The sequence below is a fragment of the Corvus hawaiiensis genome, chromosome 5 (assembly GCF_020740725.1).
Source record: "Corvus hawaiiensis isolate bCorHaw1 chromosome 5, bCorHaw1.pri.cur, whole genome shotgun sequence".
In the NCBI taxonomy this organism is placed as follows: domain Eukaryota; kingdom Metazoa; phylum Chordata; class Aves; order Passeriformes; family Corvidae; genus Corvus; species Corvus hawaiiensis.
In genome coordinates this window covers 56,587,983-56,614,715 of record NC_063217.1, presented here as the reverse complement: position 1 = coordinate 56,614,715, position 26,733 = coordinate 56,587,983, and the positions used below count along the sequence as shown (strand labels likewise).

At 40.6% G+C, this 26,733-nt stretch overlaps 1 long non-coding RNA gene across 1 annotated transcript in view; it reads left to right on the top strand.

Annotated features, from left to right (window-relative positions):
- Positions 1 to 26,733, top strand: part of LOC125326782 — a 146,789-nt gene that overhangs the window by 51,709 nt on the left and 68,347 nt on the right. The window contains exon 3 of the long non-coding RNA XR_007203993.1: positions 7,392 to 7,576. This is a non-coding gene — a long non-coding RNA (uncharacterized LOC125326782). The remainder of the gene's footprint in view (positions 1 to 7,391; positions 7,577 to 26,733) is intronic.

Here is a 26,733-nt window from a genome sequence, read left to right as displayed (position 1 = left end):
TCCCTGACTGCATGGTCCCACGTGCCTGATTACTTGCTTTGAAGAGTCTGGCTTCCTGGGAAAAGAAAAATTGACAACCAGCTTTTACCAGGGGACTGAAATTGTATTTGAATGCAGCGATGTGCCTAGTTACATTCATAAGCGAATAGACACTTTTGAAATGTCCTCTATTGTACCTGTCCTGACCCTTCTACTCATCTGGCCTTACTTTCATTCTCCCATGGGATCATATCCTCTGTGAGGCATCTCTTATTGTGTGCCCAAGCTCATTGTACAGGCAGTGGATTGGGGTATAAGAGTGCTCTCAGGAGCACTCAAAGGAGTTTCTGTGACATCTCCTTGTTACAGGAAGCAGGTTCTGAACTTGTCACTGGTATCCTTGTTATCCGTAGGAAAAAAAAATGAAAAGCTTGGGAAAAGGTGTGGAGAGCCCCTGTTCTTTGTCATCCACTGGCAGGCTCAAAGCACTGGAGTGACCCTGCTGTGGTATCAGGTTTGGTGTGTCACTGGGAAGGTGTGTCACCCTAAGGCAAGGGGCTTATGGGACAGCTATTGTCACTGGCATGGAGGGGCCACAGCTTTCCAGACATTTGGCAGGTGTAGAGTTAGGTGCCTGTGTGGGAATTTCAGACTTGGAAAATTTCAGTCTAATATCCTTGGGAACGGCTTTGATTATGGTGTAGTTTAATCAGAAGTAAAAGCTACTTTTAATTTTCTGGGCTGAATTAAGTGCAATAAGCCTGAAATAACAGAGAAGAGCAGGATTTTTTTGTTTGCCATTGCTTGGCTCAGTCATACTGGGAAATGTTTTGATGCTCCAGAGCTAAAGGCAATACAGTAACCACTCTGACCTTTGTTTATTCCTGTTTGAACATTACTCATAACCCCCCAAATTATCTTAACATCAAATAAGTCTTTTTCATCTGTGAATGCATTGTACAAAAGGAGTTTGTTTATACACAATTTTGTGGTTTTTTCCTGATCTTTACATTTCAGTCCCCTCTATTTATACTAATTTTCTTAAGAAGATACTTGAATTCTGCAAAGGAACAAAGAAGGACACATGCCAAAAGTTTGCCTTCAACACTTTTTTTTTAGTTGGTGTTAATTTTTGAGCCATTATTCAAGCAGCTGTCCAGGTCAAGAGAGTTCAAGCATGCTTCTTCTGTGCCACTTGCACTCTAAGACTGCAGTGAAGGAAGAGAAGTCTGCAAATTATTAAGCATTTGGCAGTGCCTTCTAGTTGTATTAGGTTATAACTGCATCAGTTGCATGATTAAGAGGAAGTGACAGGTAAGCAAAATGAGAACAAAAGGCTCATGCTGTTAGAAGCAAATGTCACCATGTCATACACACTGCACACGTATATCAATACTCTCTCTGAAAATACAGATGAGAGGAGGGAAATAGGAGAGAGGGTATGTGTTTGTGGGTGTGTTTTCCTGTGTGTTTGTACAATTTGTGTGTCGTGTGCACCGAGGTTTACCTCAGGTATATGTGTCTTTCTGTGTGTGGAAACCAGTGCACCCATGGAATGGGTGTAGCAGTGTGCTGGAGATGGAGCACCGTGGTGCCTTCGTACAGCCCACTGGTCTGTTCGCTGGCTTGAAGGTTTCTGTGCAGGCTTTATTTTTCCCCTAATTAAGTGATTTTTGGAAAAGTATTCATCAGATTTTTAAAGGTTTTGCTTCTCAGGTTACTTACAACCTCTGAATGAATCCAATTAAAATATGGATATCAGGAGAAATTGCTACATTTATAGGTTGTTTTTTAAATGAGTACTCTTTATATATGTTGTAATATTTTTTGAATGACGTTTTTCAAATACAAGTTCTACAACTAAGTAAGGGTATTTTCACAAACACTCAGTGATTGTGACATTTAGTTTGGTCGATTATGGTCTGCAACACATGCATGGGGATGGAAATAGTTGGCACCTAAGAGTCAAGGTGTTTTCTGGTTAGGTTCACAACTGGGAGCGAGTCCGAGAGGCAGAAGCATGACAACCAATGCTGGGGTGTGTGAAAGAACACACCCAGTTTTGGGGTGGTGAAAGAAGGTGAGATTGTATGAGGCGCTGACCAAAGTGTCTCTGTCTTGGCTGGGGAGGGCAGAGGGCTGCTCATCTGTTGTTTCAGACTTATGCACACATATACACCGTGTATGAATGGAAGTGAAAACATGAAAAAGCAGAGATTGCGAGCTGAGCATTGAAAAGTGAATCAGTGTTCAAGAGATAACATCACCTGAGTGACATTAATTCCCTTGCCTGTTCCTAACCACTACTGTCATAAAATGTTAATGGTTGCACTCACAGAGGAAGGAGGAGCAGGCTTTAATACTAGGGATTCGCACGAGATGCTCGCTGAAATCCTAAAGATAAGTGGAATTTTGTGTTCTTGAAATGCCCAAGTTAAGTACATTTAGAAAATATGTAGACTAGCTTGAGCCTCTCTTGTCGAATTTCTGCAGATATAAAATGAAAATGTCACTCAGCTTCTGCATTACCATGTATGAAGGTTAAATCTATGTATATCATTCACTCACAAGTGAAGGCGGTTTCTTGCAGCAGTAACAGCACTCAGAAGTTTCATGCTGCTGCTAGATAGGGTATCTTCATTTCTGCATATTTATAGTAATAAAACCAAAAAAAGAGACAACACCCCCCATTTTGTGTGCTTAACATGTGAGAAAACATGTCAGAAAGATCTGTTTCTTCATTTCACTTCTAAAAAAAATAAAAATCTTCTTTAAAATGTTCTTTTTGAGCTTTCTAATGATATGGCCAAAAAAAATAAGACTGATGAAAACTCAAGTGGCCAAGGAGAAAAATCTCCACCAATTTCTTTTCCCTGAAAAGAGACTATGAATACCTAGTACTGGCACACCTGCTTACAGATGGTTTGAAGCTCATGTGAGTGCCCGATACTGAGGCAGCAAAGCTGGTCAGCCAGGCTGTCAGGGATCTGCTTCTGGTTGCAGTTGAAGTTGGTAGCTGAGCTTCTCTTTATTTCTGCACAGGTGTCTGACTCTGCAACTTCATATCTTGGGATGTTGTATTGATTAATATTGTACAAGAGATGAGATGTGTACCTTTCTTTTCTAGCAAGCTTACCTGTACAAGTCAAATATTAATGCCTAGGGTATTCTGCAAATAGCATTCATAATTCTGCTCTGAAGTAACTTTCTGTGAAGCCATTTTCCACTCTGTTTCTTAGAAAAAAACAAATATATAACAGAACTCTGAGACTCCTTTCCAATATTTCATTTGCCGGCTTTCAAACGTCATCATGGGAGCAATGAGACAAGAAAAGACTCTTTTCTTCCTTCAAGGTCTGCAATGAACAGTGTAAAGCCCTGCACAATGGTTTTGGAAGAAGCTTTATATATTATGACAAGTGAGTGTATCTCCAGGGTGCTCTGCTGTTGTGGAAAGGAGTTCTAAGCCACATCATCTATTAAGTCGCTGAATGTGGTAAAATTTCTCAGGTTCTTAGAAATGAAAAGCAGATGAGAAGACCCCCATGACTCAGTCCTTATGAATGCAGTGAAGTAAGATTATCAGCCTAAATTGTCCCTACTAATCAACAGTGCAAGCTTGCAGCGATAGCCTCTGTAAATCTGCAGAGCTTTGGGACTGTGCTGGGTGGAAGGAGTCAAATGAGAGCTTTAGGGTCATATTCTCAATATGAGTCTCAAACTGTTCCAGCTGAAAAAAAGAAAAGAAGGCATATGTACTCATTGCTCCTGGGGAGGTGTTCACATGGTTAGGAAATGCATGATTATAAAGCTGCTTCTACAGAGAGGGAGAATTATTGGGTTTGGAGAGGGTTTTTTTCACTTTTTTTTCATCCTCTGCTCCCTCACAGTTTTTCTTTTCTTATTAAGCCCTGAAAGTCAGCCTTTCAAAATTTGTCATGCCAACCAAAGGAGGGGATGGCTCTGTGGCTATATTATTTCTGTCATGCTGAAAATGATTTAGTGTTGACATGCCTGCACTGATGTACATCCATACATTCATACCTTGCTTTTCAGCATTGAATAAAGAATAGTCTGATAAATATGTTTAAAATGAGGAGAATGAGCTGCCTTCTCACTGATAATCAGAGGCCAGTACTGCTGTCAGCACTTTAACTATAATACCTGGCATCCAAGGGATAATAAATACCTTCTTTTATCTTTTTTTAATTTGCTGCCAGTGTGTGTGTACTTGTCTGGATACTTTTCATACCTGTGATCTACTTCTTAGATTGTGTCTTCAACTTCTCAAGTTGTATTTTGTTAATCAGCTTTCACAGGAAAGGGACATATTTCATAGCCAAAAAAAAGGGATTGCCAAGTTAATTACAGTTGAGAAAAAAGAAAAAAAAGAGCATGCAACAGCCTGACTAGAGACAGAAAGTGGAGAGTAAAACCAGTATCAAGTATGATAATAACTTATAAAAAAATGCACTGCATTAATCAAAGTGGTTCATCATTAAAGGATGCCTATGGAAAAAATTTAAATAGTTTGCTTAATAAATAAATAGACTTTCTACTGGGGAAATCTTCATTGTAAGGAATCTTCTCCATGGCCATTTAGGTACAGTGCCTTCCAAGAAGGGGTCAGTAATTTCTGTCCTGTCAAAGTTTACTGCTGGCTTTGGATAGTGTTAAAGAGAGGTGGAAGAGTGAAAAACAATTGAATCTTTTGCAGTTAATAACACTAGAAAATGGCAGACTGCTAAACTCAGTGCCTGGGCCTTAATCTTGGTAGAAAGGGAGCTGACTTGGAGAACTGAACCTCCAAAAGTTTCAAGGTCATATGGGCTTATGAATATAGTGAGGGATCTACACTAGGAGCTGCAGAAAGGAGGAACTGCAAAGCCTGCAAGGTGCAGACTAGGGGTAATTCCCAGTGTGTCTCATGTCACATTGCTGCAAGACACAGTCTCCAGTAGGAAAATGCCCTGCAGATGCCATAACTTGCTTCAGCACATGACATCCAATTTTGCAAGGTCTGATGACAGGCACGGAATTAACTTGGTCTGCAGCCGTAGGCATGCCTGGGAGCTGCTTACCAGTTCCAGCAGCATGTCAAGATATTTGCCCCATCTTTTATGAAAGAAAAATAGCCGTCAGCATTGGCATTTGAAAGAGCACCAATAAATTCAGGTAGAAGCTGAACAGCCATTTCAGTAGTTTCCCCTGTGTCTGAAGTTAAATGTTATGCTAGGTTTTTTTGTTAAACTCAGGTCTCTGAAGACAGGGAGGGAATACTTAAGATTTTCATGACATTCATTAAGGTCCTCTTTAAACTAATACAAAGCCAAGAGAATTAATTAGGGGAAATATCTGGGTATGTTTCTGTTGTGTATAAAATTCTATAGGTGGAATTTAGTTCCTAAAGCATGTAATGCGACTGAGAAGTCCTATGAAGATTTTTTTGTTTTAAGTTTTTACAAGACTGTTCTGTAAAAGGATACACCGAGGAGATAGATGCTTTGTAGGAGATTCTATCCTCACATAACTGTTTTTGTAAGTGCAATTACTTTTTTTCTGTATATCTCTCATATATAATTTGCTCTTACGAGATGATTTTACTTTATTTTTTAAAAGTCAAGCCTCTTATCCTAAAGAATAGTGCAAAGTAATCCAAGAGAAGACCTCATAAGCCTTTTTGCATCCACCTGAATGAATCCTGATTAGGAACCTGTGCAGTGATGTTAGCCTGATTGGTGGGAAATTGGTGAAGGAAACAACCAATTTTCAATCAACCTAATTGGTTGCTCAGGAGGTTTGAAATCTCAAGGAAAAGCTTTGCATCTTCTGCAGCTGTGTTAAAAATTTTTTCTGGAATAGCAAATAAATTGATGGTAAGAACTGTACATTTGCAAAAATATTTACATTTATAAGTAGTTTGTAGAAAAGTCACATGACAGATATTTTAAAAATCATTTATGTTGTAGTATTTTCAGTCATTATTGAAGCTAAATAAGTCCAAATTCTATAAAAGACATTTAAAAAAAACCAAGTTCAACCTGCTGCCCAGCTAAGAAGTGCCTTGATTGATTTCTATAGGTTCTGAGTACATTTTTATTTGTTTGATTATTCAGTCCTGTAACAAAAATCCACAGTACAGTGGTACCCTAAACCTGGTTCAGTCCATCTTCATCTGAGTGTTAAGAAATGGTGTTTAAATGACACCTGCATTACACAGTCCTGCATATGGTTGAGAGTGGTGATGAGCTCAAGAAGAGCAAATGCAAAAGGAAAAGCATTCCCATGGGTTCTAATCTCTGTGGCAATATGGTCTGGTCTCGAGCTGGCTCTAAATCCATCCAAGTCCAAAAAGTCAAAGTGTCTGCACCAGTTTACCCAGCTGGGAACTTTGGCCCAACTTTGCAATTCATCATGCATTTTGTATGCATGGCCTGATGTTTTCCCACTCTAATCTGACTGCACTCAGTGCATAAATAAATTAAGAAACAGTAAATACATTCCCATACAAAACCAGCGTAACTGTTTTTTGGTGTGTTTGAAAGGTCAGTGAGGAACAGAAATGGATCTTTTACTGACCATATTAGGCTGAACCAATTCACCTGAAGTATTTTTTGCTTAATAGCTGCCTGTGAGTCAAAGGTATCCCAAAGCCAGTGCCTTGAAGAAGGTGGTTGCTTCCCTGCAGTAAAACTGGGCAGCACAGCTGAGCTTGTGGTGCCACATCTGGCTAAGACAAAAACACACAATAATGGCACACATTTGCCACTTCCCTGCTCTGAATTGTGACACTGCAATTAGTATGCACCTCCCAGAGGAGCACAATGCTGGACATACATGGCTGTATGCACATATCCTCTGCATTCTTCTGCCTCAGATTCTTCTCCCTTAAATCAGATGAGATGTGGAATGGCCACAGTGTAACAGAACATAAAACATTTTTGCTTGCTGTGCTTCCCAAGCGCTTCCCTTATCACCTTGAGCTGTCCATTCAAGTGTAAAGAGAAGTTTCACTACCCACCTTCTAAAATTATAGTTTCTATCTATTAAAAGAAAGCGGCTCAAAATCCTTTTGAGAGGATAAATAGCACAGAATGCTTTGATTCATATCTGTGAGCTGGAAATTTCACACATCAAGTAAAACACCATGAATACATCATTATTTTGACAGCTTTGCGAAAAAGGAGGCTAGAGGATCTCATTGCATGGATTTAATTTCTGAAGTTTCACAGCTTTGTGTTTTGCAAAAGAATTGAATCCTTCCAGTAGAGCAGAGCAGGTAGTAAACTGAAGGGCAAAGGGGAGATACTGTCAAATCTCATACTTGGCATGCAAGCCCCCACCAAGGGCTTCCAAGGCAGCTTCCATGTCTCTCACCTTCTCAAAATAATGTCTTTTGTCTTTTTTTTCAGGCTTGGCACTTCTCCACCTGTGAGGGGGGTCACTGAAGAGGGTGAGTTAAAATGCCAGAACTGAGTTTCCCACCAAGACTGCCAGAGGTGAAAGGAAAGAGCTTCACTTTCTCCACCAGAGGATAGCTGGATGCCCACCACCACTAGGCCACCCAACAAAAGGAATTTCCTGGGCTGCTCTTCAGGTAAGATGAAAATCTGACTGTAAATGTTGGGGACAAATGCAGTGTTCGTTCAGCATAAAGCTGAATTTAAGTGAAAACCACAGTAGTATCAGAGTACCATGAATAAGGAGCAATATCCCAGCTGTAGTGAAGGACTATTTATGTTGAGGTAGGCAAAGGTAGACTCAAAAAAGGATCCTTTGTTTCTCTGAGCAGTAGTACCCTCCTGTGTCCTCATGTCTCCGTGCCTGTTTGCAAAGCTTGGCTGCACAAATATTTATGAAAGCCGTTTTAAAGCATGGAGGACATTGAACTGCTTTTATTTCCCTTTGAGTCATGGATATGGACCTCTCTTTGTAATCATGTAATTAAGAGAGATATATTTCTGGACAACAAAGGAGGTTTCCTTCTTCTATCCCATGTCTCCAGACCCGAGCCTTTACAAAAATTAAAGGTACTTTAATACCTTTTGATTTTTGACATAACCTTCTTCTTCCTCTTTTGTTCTCAGTTGCCTTAATTACCTGTTCTCCCTGATCTGATGCATTTTAGGACTGGAGGGAGCATGTACTTTCTTCTGGAATAGAAACCTGACTTTTTTTAAGCTTTGGCATTGACTTAAAAACACCTGGTATGTTAGTGGTGGTATTTCAATACTTTTACTCCCATGGTCAGTAGAACACAGAAATTGCAAGGATAATGCAAAGCCATAATTAAAGCTAAAAACAAACTGAAAGTCTGTCAAAGCTCAGAAAACTTTTCAGTAAAGTTCACATTTTTATGGACTTGTTTTTTTGTACAAATCCATTTTCTTCTTTCCTGTCACATCTCCAAGCCTTTCTGTAAGGAATCACCGTCTTTTTTTTCCCCCTAATTTAAATTCTGCTCTATCTGTTTGGAATATTAGGTATGCCTTAGCAGTAAAATTATTTTAATGATGTGGCTGAGTGCTCATATATATTCAGGCAAGCAAACATAAAATGGTCATTCTTTATATTAAGGGTCTATCTATAGTTTAGAAAAGGTAATAAATGATAGATTGAAAGCATAGGTGGCTCAAGGAGTGGATGGTGTGTATTACTGAGGTTATTAGCTCATCAGTTGAAGGTGCCATAGATGGCTGCAGGCCAAATTTGGAAGCAACCTGCACAATGGCTGGACTCTGTAACAACTGATTTACTATATACTAACATGCACATTAACTCTTTATCAACTCTTTATGAAATATATATGCTTGGCACCCAAATGACAAGTAGGACTGTAAAAAGAGACGTAAAATTTCTTTATGAGTGGCGTTATAGTGGCTCTTATTTTAGTTCAAATGTGTGGTAGGATTTGTAAAGGTTCCTATGTCACCTGAGATTCAGGTCCTGTTTTCAGAAGTGGCGCTATGCAGTGACTGCTTCATTTCCAGTCAGGGTTAGGCCTCTAAATCTCCTGAAAAGTGTTGAATATGTTGCTGTCTGTTTCATTTACAGTTAGGCAAATGTCCATTTTAAGCCCACAGCTTTTCCTACGATGTGTGTGTCTGCTTTACCAGAAGTAGTGAGGGGTGTAGTGGAGGAGCTTCAAGGGTGGCAAGGACCCCACTTGTCTCAGATTCCAGTACCTTTCCATAATGATCATCCTCTTGCACTCTGGGGTAAGAGTAATGCTGGTAACTGCATTATCTCCTATGTCTTTCCCTGTGAAACAGAGGAGGATTAAGTACTGGCGACCATGGAAGGATTTGGGGTTTCTCATCTTGCAACCAGCTGCTGCAATTTGGAATAGTGGAAGAATTGCCACAATTGAGGCAGGTAGGGGCCTTTCAGTGCCCAAACAGAACCAAACAGAACCTCAGCCACTCCTCAGAGCTGTCTGGTAGCTGTTGTCAAGGTGGGGAAAGAGACCACTGCTTCATCTTGTGGTGAAGTCCGGTGTTACACTGCTAACAAGTTGTCTTTTTTCTTGCAAAACAGATGTGTTTTGTAACTTAAGCCTGTTATTTTTATCCTGTCTACCCTGGAAGTGGAGAATAAATTGCCCCCTTCCTTTTTCCTGCAACCTTTTATGTAGATGGTTACTGCTGCTATAGCTCCTCTTAGTTTTCTGTCTACTTGTGGTGGTTGTCCTTGTTTCATGGCTTCATTTGTTCCAATCAGCAGGAAAATTTCCTTACATAAAGTGGCTTTGTATCAGACCTTTTTCTAGATAAAGCCCTGTATTTAAAACATCATTCTAGTAGTTCAAATGTTACGTATTGGGATGGCAAGCACATGCTATTTTAATTCTTGCTTAATGGGCAAAAATCTCATCTGGAATAAGGAAGGGTTATGTCCAGGCTGCTTACAAACATTATTTCTATTTAGCTCCCCAGCCCTATTTTTTTCTATCTGTTCTATTGCTGTTTATGATTCCTTATAGTAAATACTGTAATTTTTTTAAATTATCATAAACTAAGCTTCTATTGACTAGGGACAGCAAAGCCAACGTAAGAATGCAGAAAGCTACAGCGTTAAGGTTTGCAGGTTTTTTTTTACTAATGGAGTTGTTTGTCATTAGGTGCTTCCAGTAATGGCTCTAGAAAGCATTGATTATTTTTATGCCTTCCCTTCAATTTATAAATTCAGTTTACCAGAGAGTAAGAAAACAAAGATATGGAATGGTCTAAATGTTCCTGGGTAGATTTACTGATTTGTTTTCCCTAGGGTTTTCTCTTCTGCTTCATGTAGGCTTAGATCTTTGGGGGAAAAAAATCTGAATAAATGCAAAACCAGTTCACATTCTTATTTTCTTCTGCTAATTTTTTCATAACACAGAGAAAAAGGGAATAATCTTGAAGCCAAGGACAGTGCTACAAATTTTGTGACAAAAAGCTTAAGGATCCCTGATGACCAGTCACCTTTCTCTTGGCATGGCTGTGTAGAAGAGAGAGGGTGCAAAGGGCTCCTTTACCTATTCAGTCTGTGAGCAGTAAGGTCTTTGTGGTCTCCAGAGTGTGAGAAGATGTGAGGGTAGACTCAGATAGGGACACCTGGAGCTAAGGATGGAGGATGGGAGCTGGCTGCTTGGAGAGGACTGGGTACACATGAAGGGGTTCTGCAGTAGTTTTGTCTGAGGCAAACCCAGAAAGCACTGGGGAAGGCTGTGCCAAGGCTGCCTCTGTCCTGTGGTCTCTTTCCATCTGGCATCACCCCTGCTCTCACTCAAAACACAGACATGAAACAGCAGAGCCCTGTTACCAGATAAAATCTGCATTCCTAGTATTGCTTTATCCAGGTTTTGCTGTCAAAAGGGATGGACTTTTCTACCTTGTCGTGGCTGCTGCTGTCAGGCAGAGATGGGCCCACTGGGATGGTGGAGAGGAAGGAGACCTTGCCAGGGGCATGGCTGGCTGGAAGAGGCTGCCAGCAAGCACAGAGAACATGGGGCAGCTGCCTGGAGCACACACTCGAGCCTGAAGGGGACAAGGAAAAAAGGGACCTGTAAGGTGTCTCTCTCCATGATGAGATACTGATACAAGGAGCAATTCAAACCCTCGTAGCTAAAATTCAGGAGTCACAAGATCAGTTTTCCTTTTTGTACAAATGTTCTTTGTTTTTATAGCGATATCAGTAACCTATATACTATTTTGAGTGAGCACATATATAGCTATTTTCTGAACAGAACTTCTGCCTTTATTCCCAACGGATGAAAAGAAAAGTTTTCTTAGTCCTGGTGAGTTCAGGAGAACCTGAGGCTGAACAAGTTTATAGACCAAGCTGGGCATGATTGCGTATTGCAAAGGTACTCAATAAAGAAAATTCTAAATACTGGAGTAAAAGTTATTAAAAGTGGTTATTTAGGTTATGGTCCACAGTCTTTATGTGAGAAGAGCTGCTGAGAATAGATTAATATTTCCAGAACTAGGCTCAAGTTGCCTTGGGATAAGAAGATGGAGGAGAGTTTTGCTAATTTCCTTCTGTCAGAGTTAGCTTTTTGCCTCTGGGCTTTCAGAAATTCTCATAAGCATAGATCTTCTGAGAAGAAGCTCTATATTATATGGGTTGCCAAGCTGTGTCTATGAAGCAGAACCTCTTCAGAGCACCTTATGAACACAGGGTTTGATAGATATTTTAGCGCTGCCTCTGACTTTCTCCCTGCTGAGTCATTCAGGAGGCGAATGGTTTGATTTCTGTCTGTAGCCAAGGCGGATTGCACAAAATCTGTAATGCACAAATGATATTAGATAAGAAGAGAAGATTCTGCATGTGAATTTTTAGCCAGGTTACAGGTATTTTGCTGGGACTTCTCATTTCTCTGCCTTCATCAACATTAAAAAGTATGTAGTAAAGTAATTCAGCAAGAACTGGAATTAAGTTCAGGATCATGCAGATGTCTGACTCATGACTAATTATGAGCGCCCACTGGGAACATTTAAAAAGATTCTTGATGCTGCTGAGCCTCTGTGGTCCACTAGGACATCACAATGCTGGATGTATTGAATCCAATTGAATTTTATGTAAGTTAGACTGAGATTTCTCCCACTTCGTTGAATTTGATTACAGTTGATCAGAGGTTTAAAAAAACTAAACCAGGCTAGAAACATCAGGCTTGTGTTTTATACCTGGCTTGTCTCTACAGTGATCTAGCAGAGGAGTATATGCATGTTAATGGAAGTGAGAATTAGTCATTTTTTATGCTAAAAACCTCAGAGATGGGGGAGGGTTTGGAAGTTATTAGCTTAAGTTTGCCTTGTACATTCACTTTCCTCCAGCCAAATTGAACATGAGATGATTTGGCATGTGTTCTTGATCCTCTGTCATTGATGAATGCCACTTAGGTGACATATTTGCATGATATTTTGAGCAGGATAAATGGATGCTTGAGTCTTTTTTGGAAGCTTTGACTTTGGATTTTTTCCAGAAATGTAGTCTTGCTGTTGTTGTAAACTCACATTGTGAATGTTGTTTCCCACACAGTATGGCACAAAGTCCTGGTGTTATTTATTCAGGTCGCCCTTTGCTGTGGCCTGCAACTTCTCTCTGCTGGCTATGCAAGCGCTGAGAGAAGAGGGGATGTGAAACCTCCCAACACTACCCCCTCTTTTCATGGATTTCTGGGTGGGGTGTGAGAAATGTGTGAAATGAGATCTTTAAAGATGCGCAGTCGCATGTGAGGAGAGAAAAATTACCCCTTCTTAAACATGGACGCTGTAAATATATCTTGCTGTGTCCTGCTGTGTCTCCTGCATGCTCACCTAAGCACTAAGTGGCATCTGTCCCTAAAACTCACTGATCTCTATCTGACTGCTTATGACTCTTGTGCCACACTCATTATTTATTTGATGAAACGTCCCAGTGAAATAGAAGAGCCATTCATAAGCGCCTGACAACAAACAATCATGAAAATTGCCTTTGAATTTCCCTAATTTGCTTGTAAGAGTCAGAACAATGGAAGAGAATAATTGCAGTTATTAAAAGAAATTGCTGCAGGCAAAATACAACCCATTTTAAAATTCAGATCCAGAAAAACAGAAAGGGGTGCAGATAGGAAAGCCCACCCAGTAGGATGCCTCACTTCCCTACCTCCTTTTGCCTGTGCAATGAGAGACTTCACCTTGCTGTTTTATTTAGCACTGTTACTTAGGAGGAGAATCAGAGCATTTAGTATCAGCACAGTCAAGCTGTGTGCGGCAGCGCCTCGCCTGGCACAGCCACTGAAGAGCTGCTTTCTTCCAATCTGCAAAAACATCCCTCTCTGGAAACTAAGTGTATTGGAAACCAGTAGGAGGAAAGCTCACTCTAGCATCAGCTACTGTACAGAGGGGACTTTAACTCCTCCCTGGGCATGAGGTAGAATTCTTGTGAAGCTAAGAGGCTTTTCAAAACACACCTGGCTTTTGGCATCACATCACCCCTAACAAGATTGTTTTTCTTTAGACAGTTAGAGACAGATTTTAAAGAATTTGGATCCCTAGAGATGTGTCTGTAGAGCTCTGGGGATTTCTGTTGGTCCAGACCCAGCTGACTTGGTGCATGGAAAGAGGTGGTGAACTGCTGCGTGCCCTTGGCCAAACAGAAAACCTCCAAGCAATGGCAGAAACAAACAGGGCGCTGACTTTTGTGTGCCTGACTTCCCTGTGCAAGTAAGAGTCAAGCTCCTCAACCAGTTAAACACTGCAGCACTAAGCAAAGTGATGTTTAAGTACTTGTAAAACTTGTGCCTCAGAAACCAGATGGCATTGTAAGGGGAATCTGCACTCAATACAAATGGCATGCTTTTGTCCTGGACAATTCAATAGAGCTTTGTCCAGTATAACTGAGCACGGTGGTAACTCTCATCTCTGAGTACAAATGAAATGTGTTTGGCTCTCCCACTTTTGTATTAGAAGATAACAGAACAAAGGATTTCTGCAATTTGAGGGCATGAACCCTCATTTTCTTTCCAGTCCACCTAAATAAAAAAGAATTTCTTGTTGGCCTATGATCTTCCCTTTTGCAAGTCAAAGCCTTTTCAGTTCCTACTGCAAGTAATGGCAGTTTACTCACAATTTTTCAGCTGCATATGATATCCAAAATTGGCTGCCTTGTTGTAATGAAAAGCAGCCTGCCAACACGGAGGTCCTTCCAAAGAAGCCTGCCTATTGTCAGAGGGGAGAAAGCAACTGTGGTAATGCTCCTGCATTGCTGTTTCACTTCATGCTTCGCCACAGGAGCAAAGCAAGGCAGCAGAGACCGCTGACAAGTGTTTACAGAACGTGCCTCTTTGACAAAAATGATTGTCAGGCAGTGACTATAATAAAACATTAGCAGGAGATAGTGGGTTTTCTTGGGTTTTTGTGCCCAGGCAGCTGGCTGTCTTAATTGCTCTGAAGAAATAGAAACAGAACTTCATTTTCTTCTCTTGTTATTTGGGGATGTAAATCATTCAACATTTTAACTCCATGACTCCCTGCCTAATTTTCCCTTATCAAAGTAAAGGTGGATGGAACTTCCTTTTACTTGCCTTGCTGTACACATTGAGTATATCCACTAAATATCTCTGCTTTGCATTGATTCATTGTGAGTAGAATTTAAACTGTATCCAATGGCCAGTATTTGAAGTTATTTGTCCAGGTAAGCCCAAAATATTAAATATAGTCATTTTGATCAGCATTATTGAAGTGAAGCTGACAATCTGTATTCATAGCAATTGAATGCTCTCAGGCACACGGTGGGATTCTTGCGGGTGTCCTGTGCAGGGCCAGCAGTTGGACTTGGATGATCCTTGTGGTTCCTTCCAAATCAGAATATTCTTTGTTTCTATTATTTTCAACAGCTTTTGTAAATCCAAACCGACTCCTCTGTGAGCACTTGGGGAATATTAGTTCAAGTCTATAGCAGTCTGAGGCTGATTTAGGAATACTGTAATATTCCTAGTTCTTATTTCAGTTTGCTGAACTATTTTGTTGACTTGGATGTTTTCATTTTGTTTTGGTCTCATGGGTGGTTTTTATGGTATTTAATTTCCTTAAATATCTTGGCACAAATGATTTGACACAGCACATAGGTTCAACAAATCACCAACAAAATGTTTCCTCTTTTCTGGATAATTCCTGTAGTTGTACAGATAGAAAGATAAGGAAGAAAGTGTGTTAGTCTGAGCAACTGTATTTTAGTCTGTAACTTCTACCCCCTCTCCTTTGTACTCTGGAATGGTTTTTCTAGAGTTATTGGACAAAACCATGTTAAAAGTGAGCAGAAGTAAATAATGGAAGAAGAATGTTGCAGGCAAAGATTCTTCTGTCATCCTTTCCATTTCTGTAAGAACCTTTGCTGATTTACTTGCCAAATGAAGGTAGACTTTCTGTTCTCTCTCACCTTCTTTTTAATTCGATCAGACAGCTTCACTGTGGAGCCATGCACGTGGGAAAGCCAGACTGTAGACTCACACCTTGTTTGCAGTGCCTTCCCTGAATTCACTAGTTGAGTGATCCAGAGCTATTATTTGGAACTTCAAGCCACAGTTGGATTTGCTATGAAGCTGTTCAGTGCACGTCTTTCACTGCGAATGTTCCTGTGCATGTAAAGTGAGAGGTGCTAAAGGGTGGTGGCTGCTAAAATCCGCCTTCTGTTGTACAGGGGTAGAAGACAAAGCAGTGGCAGCTCAAACACAAGAGTAGGACATTTTTAGTTTCAGGAAGAGCAGTTCACAGTGTGTATGATTGTTGTTAAAGCAAAGGATGGCAGTTTGAAGTGTGCAAGGGGATAGTTCACATAAATCTGTAGAAAATACAGGGTACAAATCAGGCAAAATATTTCCCAGGAACCTTGTTGAATTTAGGGACTGCTTTGGGACACAAGAGCAAGCTTTGGACACCTTGGAAATTCTTATCTCATCTTTCATAGAAGTGGTCATTTCTATAAAAGCATCTAACAAATATTTTACAGCAAATAAAAACAGTTAGAAAGCAAATGCCACCCTCTGTCTCCCCATACTGATAGATTCACCAGATTCTCTTCAAAATTGCAGCCTAATGCATGTTACTGCTTCCACTGCACCTCAACCACTAAAAGTTACAGCTCTTGACCTTTAAATGTTAGGAATAATAAAATTCATTATTAACAAGTAGTCAATTAAAAAATAAATGCCCCTCTGGTAAAACCAAACAGTAATGTTTTGAAATACTGCCACCTTCTGATCAGTCTGGGACGGAGAGCTGAGTTATTAGGATCTTGACAAAAAAAAATTTTATCAACTGTAATAATTCAGGTCCTGATTTTATAACGTTAGAGCCATGTTGCACCATTTGACTTGCAAGGCCAACTTCCGCTGAGACTACATCTACAGTGATGTAAGGAGAGGAGGAAAATGCAGTGTGATTTACAAGTGGTGGGAGAGAGAGCAGCAGACTTGTTTGACGTGAAGAAAAGCACTTAAGCGTATTATATGTGAATTTAAGGATTTACAAGCACAAAGCCTGTGCTTTAAGTTATATAAGCATTAAATGTGCTACAGAACTGCAGCTAAAATGTTGGTGTGACCTGCACCTGGTGTGAGTCTTAGGGAAGCTGACTTCCCTACTCTCCTGTAACACCTGTCTCTGACATCAATGTGCCCATGAAGGGTTAATTTTTTTTACCATTTTACATTGTTAACATTCAGATGATACTTGTCTGCATACCACCTTTGTGTATATTTTAATTATCCAGATGGTGCTTTATGTGTCCTCTCCCATGTCATTACTATATTACTTAAACTTGGCAGTGATACATAGGAATAACTTTCCCCAAGCTGGCTTTTTCTTGCAAAGTTCATCCAATTTCAGCTTTCCCAATGTCCTTTGTGCTGTAGTAATGTACATTGTGTACCTAAATGGCTTGCATATAATTTTAAATTCCCTTGATAGGGAAAGCCAGTTCGACAAAGAAAATGTTTAAAAGAAGCAAAAATTGACACAAAAACTAAGATAATGTGACCTTAAAATTATCATTTCAAACTCTCCGAATTCAGACAATTTAGGTTCTTATATTTCCTTCAATTCACTTGAATTTACCCAGGTTTTTTGTTGGGGTCAAGTCAGGTGGGGCTGCCTGTATCACATTCCCACCTGTGGGATTGTTACGGACCAGGGTGATGCCAAGGTCTTGACTGCACTACATTTTCCCAAAAGGGTGCAAATAAGATGTAGGCACAGTGGTTTTTTTCCCCAGTAGAATGGATATTTTGAGATGGTGCCTGAGAAAGAGAATCCCTCCTTGAACTGTTATTTGGGATGGTAACAGGACAGAAGCAAAGGGAGAGAGTGACTCATTTTGAAATCACAGCACTTCTGTCTTGTGAATCCATCCCATATTATAACTCCATCTTGGTAATATTTTAACTTATTTCCTGGTTTCAATCTAATTTTGGAGAGGAGGAATCTTGACAGTGCTGAATTTCTCCATGCTTTCTGAAATATGAGGTAAAATAGAGGATTCAAACCTTATCAGTACCCCTCGAAAGAGAAAGACTGAAATTTGAGCTCAGCAGTGTGACTGTACACCAGGGGATACACATGCTAGAGAGATGTGTTAAATGAAAGCACCCAGAAATATCAAAAACTCTTTTGCTTGTGTAATTACTTGTATGTTGGCTTTGATAAGTCCAATGCAGGTAAAGTGTTTGGGTTTAGCCAAAGCAGCAGAGTCCTGCAGCAGGATTTGTACTGCATTCTGGTAATGGCAGGTGAATATCAAACTGTTATGCACAGAGCAGAGTGCCCTGGACATGAAGCCCCTTATGACCTCCAAAGTGCCTTTTTTGTAATTACAAACTGAAAATAAGAACAGTTTTCTCATCAGAAAGCAGAATAGACTTGACTCGTGAACATTTAATGAAGCACGTGAAGCTGTGCTGTCATCCCAAGATGTGTATTTTCCTTGCTGGTTCCTAAATACGTTTTTCTTGTTTCAGTTTAATACAGAACCATCTCTGCTGCTGAACAATAGAAACTTCATCTCTTCAGTTTCAAACAAGGGACTATCCCATAGCAGAGTGTTAGAGCTTCTTCACAGAATCTGCTAAACGCGAATGACAAGCCACACAGCAAGATTTGATAGCAATCTGCAAGTGTTTTTAAAACAGATCTTAACCATATGTACAGTGTACCACTTCTGCTGTTGTATATTGAGCTCAGGAGAAAGCAAGTAACATAATTGCCTTCAGCAAAATTGTCAAACAAGGAAACCTTTTAAAACTACATAGAAGGGGGAACATAATGAAAGCCCTGGAAGAAAGAGGCTAAGAGAAGACAAACTGGCAGGGAACATTAACATATACTTTTAACTACTCTTTTCACAGAGAGATGAATGACCCAGAGGCTTGACTGCTGTAGCTCTTTTTTTCAGTGAAAAAATTTTGTATGTGCTGCTGTGTAGAAAAGAAATGCTTATTTCGCCTGTCTTATTTTACATTTCAGTTTGGACAAGCAAGAGGAAGCTTTATTTAGCCTGTTGAGTCCAACCCCACAGTAATAGAGCACATAAAACTTTCAAGAAATGAAAGGCATGCTGAACTCACGTTTCAGATAGTTTTCAGGATAAGTCCTTGGCTGTTATATCCATATGTCATAATAGACATAAATTATTAGAAATTATTTGCTACAGTGTGCAATCATATTAGCTCCCAGGGACCTTTTAGACTGGATTTATGAACAGAGATGTTTCCTGAATGTTTTTCCTAAGAAAACTACAGATTCCAGGACAAATCAGGTTTTGATGAAATAAGGGCTCTGGATTTCAATTGCTGACTGATACCTAAGGGGTAGTGAGTGCATCCTCCAGGGGCAATTAGGGATAACTATCTGCAAGGATAGTTGCATCTTGCAGCAATTCCTGCTGGAAGTGGGAGGATGTTTTTTGCCTTATGGCATATGCAGATGTTGCTGAGTAGCAGCCACTTTGGTTCCTCTCCTGCAGAAGTATTGTGGAGAAATGGCTCAGGAGTGAGAAGAGCTTTAAAATTTTCCATCTGGGTGAGCTGAAAGCTGTGAATCAAAATTGTCTTTGGGTAAGGGAAGGTGATGGTCTTTTGGGCCTTACTGGTTTAATGGAAACCTGAAAAATTTAGACAAATATCAGTTACTGTGGTAGTTGTAGTTGTATGCACCAAGGCTCTGTGCTATACTGTGGTTGTTTCCAGCTTTCATTTCCTTGTGGAAAGTGCACTTCATCTCATTTTTCACTTCAGCCCTTGTCTTTTTTTGTTGTAAAGCAGCACAAGCACAGCACATCCGGCAGCTCACAGATCATATGGAACACAAAACTGTTGTCCATCAGAGGTAGGTAGCTTGCTCTGAACACTGTAGATTTACTGTCCCTTTTCCTGTCTTTTTGAGTTGTCCTTGCTGTTTGAAGAAAAGTCTTGCATGAATTCATAAATGCTATCCAGCCTGTGTTTTCTTAACCAGATACCAAGGTCTCATTTGCCCCAGATGGGCTTGGTTGAAGAGTTCTGACTCCATATACCTCAAGACTGTGGGCAGCCTGAATCCTAGATAACTGTGTAAAATAAGAGCGTGCAAGACAGCAATGAGCAGGGCTTTAGCCCTTTGTCTGGTCGGTGTTACTGGAGCCAGTGCAGATAAAATTGTGACAGTCTGGCTTTTCCTGAGACTCCACTGTGCACTGCTTTGTGCTTCTAAGGGTGTGATAATCACAGCACCCTGGTCCTGAGTGGTAGGGGAAGGAGTCTGATAGGAAAAGCTTTTAGTACAGGGATGTGTGAATAGAGGAATTCCATAATTAACAATAATGACCAGCACAGGTGACATTTCTTTGTAGTTAATAGCTGCTGGTGTGAAAGGCCCCGAGGCAGAGCCTCAAGCTGCTAAGCTAGCAAGTGAATTGCCAGACTATTTGACCTGCAGTTCATTCCTAATATATATGGTGTGAAAAACCCAAGCAAAATGTTTATAAGCACTGCTTCTTGGGCTGTGTGGGAATGCCAGAAATTTTGTATTTGGGATTGAAGCCGTTTTCTCTTTTTGGCAATAGGCTATGCACCAACTCTTTAGGAAGATGGAGAATGGTAAGCATCACTTGCATCTTCCAGAGGAGAAGGAAATAAAGTCTTATGCACCTGAGAAAGCATAAAAAAACTGTAGCCAAAATCTGCAGTAGGAAGATTATGGAGTTTTCCACCCATAGGGCCATGAAATTTGACCCATGATAAGTAAGTAGCTTGACTTAAAAAACAGTGTTGCTGAAAGAGGTGATTGCACCTGGGCCACCCCTTTTGCACTGTCTTCATTTCTGGAGATTCCTTCTCCAACTTTTATAACAAAAATGGATAAAAAAAGGGAGATTGTTCTGAATGATTCTGCAGGCAAGAGAAATGGGGCTTGTGACCAGGAAAAGGAGATGAGGAAGCTGTTTGCCAGCTGGACACTGCAGTGGTGGTCCTTGGATGTTGCTTTTATTGGTGATTCAGAGGTGGGTCATACTCAGCACATCTGGTCCTGATAATGTTTGGGTTTTTTCAGAGGACTGATTATAGTACTTCACTGTGCTGAACTTTGAGTAGAAGTTGTTCCCAAAGCCTTTTTTCCAATTACCAGCTCACCATAAAATCCATTATTGCCCATTTTAAACACAACTATCGAAACCATTTCTCTCCAGAGACTGCCAAGGGAACAGCTATAGATGTTGTTTACTATGCTGAACAGAGTGAGAAACACTAACAGATCTACTGTAACAAGAAATAACCCATTACAGTAAGGGAAGACTTTGTGCTCTGAATTATATCTTTAGACTCCAGTCTGAAATACAACCTGCTGTCATGTTTTTGCATGGCTGGCAATTTTATTCTATGACACAACAGATCTCAGTGCAAATATCTGGGGCTTATGCTCTACTAAAAAATTGAACCTTTTGCAATGTAGCAGATGGGAATTGGATTGAAGAAGTGCACTCATTCTTGAAACTGGGTTTTATGAAGGTCTGCAGGCAGAGTTTTTGGTACCATCTTGTGCTCCACTGTGTCATCAGGTTTACAAAGTTAAACCCCGTCATTAGTACTGGGTGTGTGCTGCCCTGAAACAAAAGCCATGGAACAAGTTCTTAGCTGGTATGAAGAACTACAACACCAGGCATGACATTTAAAGTAGTCCTTTCCTTTCTCAAAGATTTGTCTCATACAAGGTTTGACTTCATATACGATCCTGCGTTTTTAGATGCCAGTGGCCTCTTCTCAGCCAGCCCTGTCTCTCTCTGCTGTTCCATCTCATCAGAACAACTTAGACTCTGCCTAGGTTTCTTCATAAATTCTATTACCTTATTTCAACTCTTGACTTTTGGCACCTTGCTGAAATTCTTGTGGATTTTTTGACTGAGGGCATGCCCCATCGCTGTTGCACAGACCATTTTTGCATGAAGTGTAAAGCCTTCCACCTCATGAAGAGCTACAATTAAGTAAAGAAAACAGAGACTTTAGAAGCCTGGAGTTTTTGCTGAAGAATGTAAAGGTACTGAGATCACAGCCTGCCTGGCCCTTTTATATCTGCTTTAACTGCCCTCCAGTAACTTCTGAGTCTGTTGACCAGTTTCACCCAGATCTCACAAGGAAGACAGAGGTTTAGAGGAGACTTAGTTATAAGTTATATTAATAAAAATTCTCTTTCCTTTGCCTGCTATTATCTATAGGAAATCTTGCTATATGAATCGCCTGTTAATGCATTCTAGAGAACTCACAGGAAGGAGGCACAGTCCCCATCTCAGAAAAACTTTTGTATGTTAGACAGCAGAGGTTCCAAAAAAAGAGACAAAAACCCATGGGTCTCCTTCTCAACGTTTCAGTGCAAGCAAACTAAAACAGTTTTCCCTCCTCCTACTGGCTTTTTTAGTAGTGCCTGTTGTGAGGAAAATACCTCACGGAACAAAATTCAGTTGAAATGATAAAACACTGGCAAATTTATAAGCTGCTGAAAGTAAGATCCCATAATAGCCTGTTGGAGAACTTTACTTGGTGGTCTTGTAGGTGTTGGCTAACAAATGGGTTAATAGATGCCAGCCTCCATAATTCCAGATTGTGCAGTCACGTCACTGGGGAGAGACTCTCCCATTTCAGAGTAAAACTGCTGGAGAAACTTTGGTGTTTTCTGCACTGCACTTCTATTCTGGGAAGGAAGAGGTGTTAAAATAAAATTTTGGAAGGCTTTTAACTGTGCTGCTATTAAGAGGAAGAAACCAAACATCACAAAACCAAAGAAAAGAAAAGCCAAGTGCAGTTGCTTTTTTTGCTGCAGTTGCAAGTGCTATTTGTGTTAGTAATGTTTGGCCTCATCACAAAATCATACTGTCATCATCTCTTGCATTCTCTCACTTCACCTGTGTGGTTTTTCCTGTGCCTCTATTTAGGGTTCTCTGTTTCAGAGAAACCCCAGCTATAAACCTCTCTAGCTGGAACTCCATGTGCTTAATAGTTGACATATCAGTTTGTTTCTATAGAGTGAATATTAAAATTAATGTAAAAGGCTAAAACCCAAAGACTAAATTAAAATAACAAAAGAGATATTACTTGCTGAAAGGAAATAAATGGACAAAATTAAACCATAGACCATGAATTAGATTTTCCATGGAGCTCAGCTTCTATTAAGCAGTTGTATAAACAGAGACACTGAAGGGCTTGACCTCTCCCTGCTCCCATGCTTTTCTGTGGGAACAATAGGCATAGATAGTTTCAAGATCTGGCCTTTTTGCACCTTTTTATTTGCACTTGATTTACTTATCTTGGTTGATCATTAATTGATGAGATGCTGACAGTGGCACCTAGCACAGGTGGTGTGTGTGATGTACGAGAGCTTTGCTGACATGAGATAAGGTGATTGGAGGAGGTCCCCTCTAAACACCAGAGCTGACAGTGAAATGGGTCCATCAGCATCAGTGCAGTCTTAGTCTTGAATATTTCTGTCCCTGGTGCTGGCCCTAAAAGTTTTAGCAAGGGCTGTAGTCTCCTTGAAAGGAATATATTTGATTATTTTCCTGAAAATGAACATATAGCTTCTCTTTCAGCATCTCTTTCAGCTGAAACCCTTGATGGTTTCCAGTATGATCAGTATTGTGTTAATGCACATCACATACAGTTATGTTTCATGCTGCAAGGGCAAAACAATGTCCTAGATGTGCTGGGGACTGTGACTTAACTCCCAGGTGTTACGACTTTGTTCCCTCTACTCGAGGGGATGATAAGGAACAGTCGTCTCTCCTGTTCCTCAAAAAACAGCAGCCACAGCATGTGGGACTGTTTGGGTAGGTATGATCAGTTCCTGATGCTGTGAGAAGGCTATTGTGCTGCATGGATCAGATGGGCATGACCTGGCAGGTGCTTCCATGAAGAGTTCAGATTCTTGGGTGGTTTGAACTGGATAAGAGTAATGTATAGGAAAGCACAAGGTCCCTTGTTCCCTGTTTGCATGGCAGTAACTGTTAATTTCAGCTAGTGGCTTGGGAAGCAAAGAAAGCATGTTTTATTACCTGGTTTGTACTAGATGGGCATGAAAAAAGAGATGAACGTCCGTGATCATGCAGATTAAGAAATGCAAGTGCTGGGCAGCCTATTCATCCCTAGTCTCTCCATTCTGCCTACTTCCCAAGGTGTATTTGTGGTGGCTCTGTTGGAAATGGGTGTAAAGGTAAGCAGGGAATAATATCCTATAATCCCCCTTATCTCATTCACAAAAAGCTAATATCAGCAATAAATCAACCCCAGGTCATCTCATGCAGTGGGTAATTTTGTGCTCCCTAAAGAACTAAAGTGCCATCTGAAGTCTGAGGCTGAGCTCTAAGAAAATAGGTATTTAAACACATGGATAAATAAGTACCTTACCCTGTAGTACAGGCATCAGCAGTGACCAAGCATGTGAGCTCTGCTTGGCCTGGGGGGAATTTTTTTGTTTGCTTGCTTGTTAAATTTCCAGAAATGTCTCTCATACAAAAAGCTGATGCTGGGTCTCTTATGCTAGAGAGAGCACTTCTGTTCTTACGGTGCTGAATCCCTGGTTCCAGTTACTTGAGCAGTTTGGCAGGTGTCTCCTGTGTTTGAGCAGTAATAATCAACTTTGCAGAAAAAATTAAAAATACTATTTCTGTGTAACTACTGCAGACCGTAACGTTTTTCTGACAGTGACTTCACCCAGTCATACACTTAGTGTGTCCCCAGAAAGCCAAATTTTCAAAAGTGATATATTTTCCATTAAAGGCTGCTGCACAGCAATGAGTTTGATTCCAGGTAGGCACATTATATCAAGCTTACCTTATTACAGATTGTGGTGGGAAAGGCACTCTGTGAAGATGCAGCTTACTAAATTATCTCAGTGAATCTGTAGGTGGTAACTTTGAGCATGCTGCCTGCCTGACCCAGTTGTTAATATAGCCAGTTAAAGGCTGATGTGTTCAGAGGAAGAGCTAATCTGTCTCATTTAGGAGGCAATGTGTCAGAGCTTGTATGTGATGTATCTGACATGGTGAGTGGCATGCCTGACTCGGCGGTTGAATAACATTACTCATTCTGGAATATTTCTTCCTCAACAGAGAATATAAACACAAGCACACATTTATATTTTTTTGTTAGTAGATGATCGAGCACATACCAGAATGAATCAATGCCATTTAGTATGCAGAAGGGCTTTTTACTCTGTACATCATTCCCCTCACAGGACCATTATTTTACATATCAGTTACTGGGGCGTATTCAAAGCCTAAGGGAAACCACTGACTTTCAAGAGCTTCAGATCAGATCCTTTAAGCCAGCCCAGCCATTCAGCAGGCAACATCAAATATGGGTAAAATCTGTTGTGTGTCTTCCTGCTCTGCAGTCCCATGAGATGGCCCAAAGAGAGCATTTCTCTCTTTTCCTTGCCAGAAAGCTGTGCTGTATTTACTTTTGAATAAGATGAGCTGGGAAATTCAAGGCCTTGAAACTGATACAGTCTACAATTGTGCTTCCACCGTCTGTTGTGGTGTTGTTTTGTCTTTTTGGTGTTGTTTGTTTGGGGTTTTTTAATGCCTTAGTGCTGTATGAAAAAAAAATGCATGTGATCAGCAAAGCTGCCTGAAAGCTTTTTGGGCTCTGAGCACAGGAAAGGTTCTCAGCTTGTCAAAGAAGTAATTGTAGCTCCTTTCTGACCACTGCATGCTCTACTATCTCTGCTGTAACTTAGTCTTATACCCATTCAGGGATCAGCACACACTCTTTTGGCAGCCCATGCTCTGCAGAACCACATACTTTTTCTCAAAAGGGCAAGATATTTGGCAGCATTTGGAGGGCTGGCAGTGCACTGCTGCAGGCTGGCTGGTGCTCAGTACCATGGGGTGGGGAGTGGTGGTGCTGTCAGCATCCCCAGGACTGCACTTGAGACAGAGGAGTAACATGATTATTGAAGGGTAGCTCAGAGGGGAAGCAGGGCTGCCTCCCAAGTTGAGCTGGCATTCCTAAAGGAATCACAGGAGAGTGAATGCTTATCTGTTGAGTTAGCAGAATGCCTAATGGGAAGGGGAACCGATCATCTGATTAGCATTGGCACATTATCCTTCAGCAGCAGATTGCCTCAGGCAGTGGGCACAGAGCTGCTCATCCCGCACAGGTTTCATGTTGCTCTGCTCCGTTTAGCTTATGCTTTGATTTGCTTCACTTATTTCTCATTTGGTGAAAGATAGAATCAATAAATCTTGAATACAAGTTGCTCAACAGAGGGTTGCACTATTTTTATTCTTTGTGCTGCACACCTGTCTGCCTGTGCTATTAGCATGTTTGCTCTTCCTGTTGCTTTCAGTATCAATAGGAACATTCTCAACTGCTCCTGTTTGTTTCTTTATTTTTATTTCTTTTAAGAGATAAGGCCCCACTGTGCAAATCTCCAACTGTGTGTGCTGTTAATGAAGTCACATAAGTAGCACCACAAGCCCAGGGCCCGCTGGTCAAAATGCTGTGGATGGCAGAGCCATTAATACAAAACCTAGAATCCCAAACATTGGTTTATATTACTCAGACCCTGTGCCCCAAGCTCCTTTTCTCTTATGTGATAAAACTAGTAGGCTTTTTTCTGATGACCACATAAAAAAAGATCTTAGAAAAACAGCCAAAATGCTGCCTGAAACAGCAGCTTGTCTCTTTTTTCTTGCTTGCAAAATCGTCATTGCAGCAGCTAAGAGATGCAGGCAATCATTCCCAAATTAAAGACACCTGTTCTTTATTAGTTTTGGATGAAACTAGGAATGGGAAACTCACCTTCACATTTATGGAGTGTCCTGATCTAAAATCCACACAGTGGTGAGCCCATAGAACAAGTGAGATAATGCTGGTTGTGGGCCTTTTCTCTAAGGTTCTGTTCCCGAGTATCTGAAGCAAATCAGAGCACTTCCTCACATGGGAAAACATGTCTCAGGAAGAGTAATGCACAGGCTGTTTATCTACCTGTCTTGGACTGTTCACTGTGGGATGGGGATGATTTGTGATACTGTTGATTCTCCAGCATTTATGGAAGTGGTAGCGGAGAGCCCTCTTGAGTTCAAAACCTTCCTAAAATTTGGGCATAATGTAATTTGAAAGTGGTCTCTGGAGGTCTCTGGTCTGACCCTTTGCACAAAGTATGTCATATAATGCAGGTTTCTTGAGTCTTGTCCAGTTGAGTTTGAGTTTTTCCAAGAAATAAAATCCCACAGCCCCTCTGGACGCTTGTGTTAATGTTTGGTCTTGCT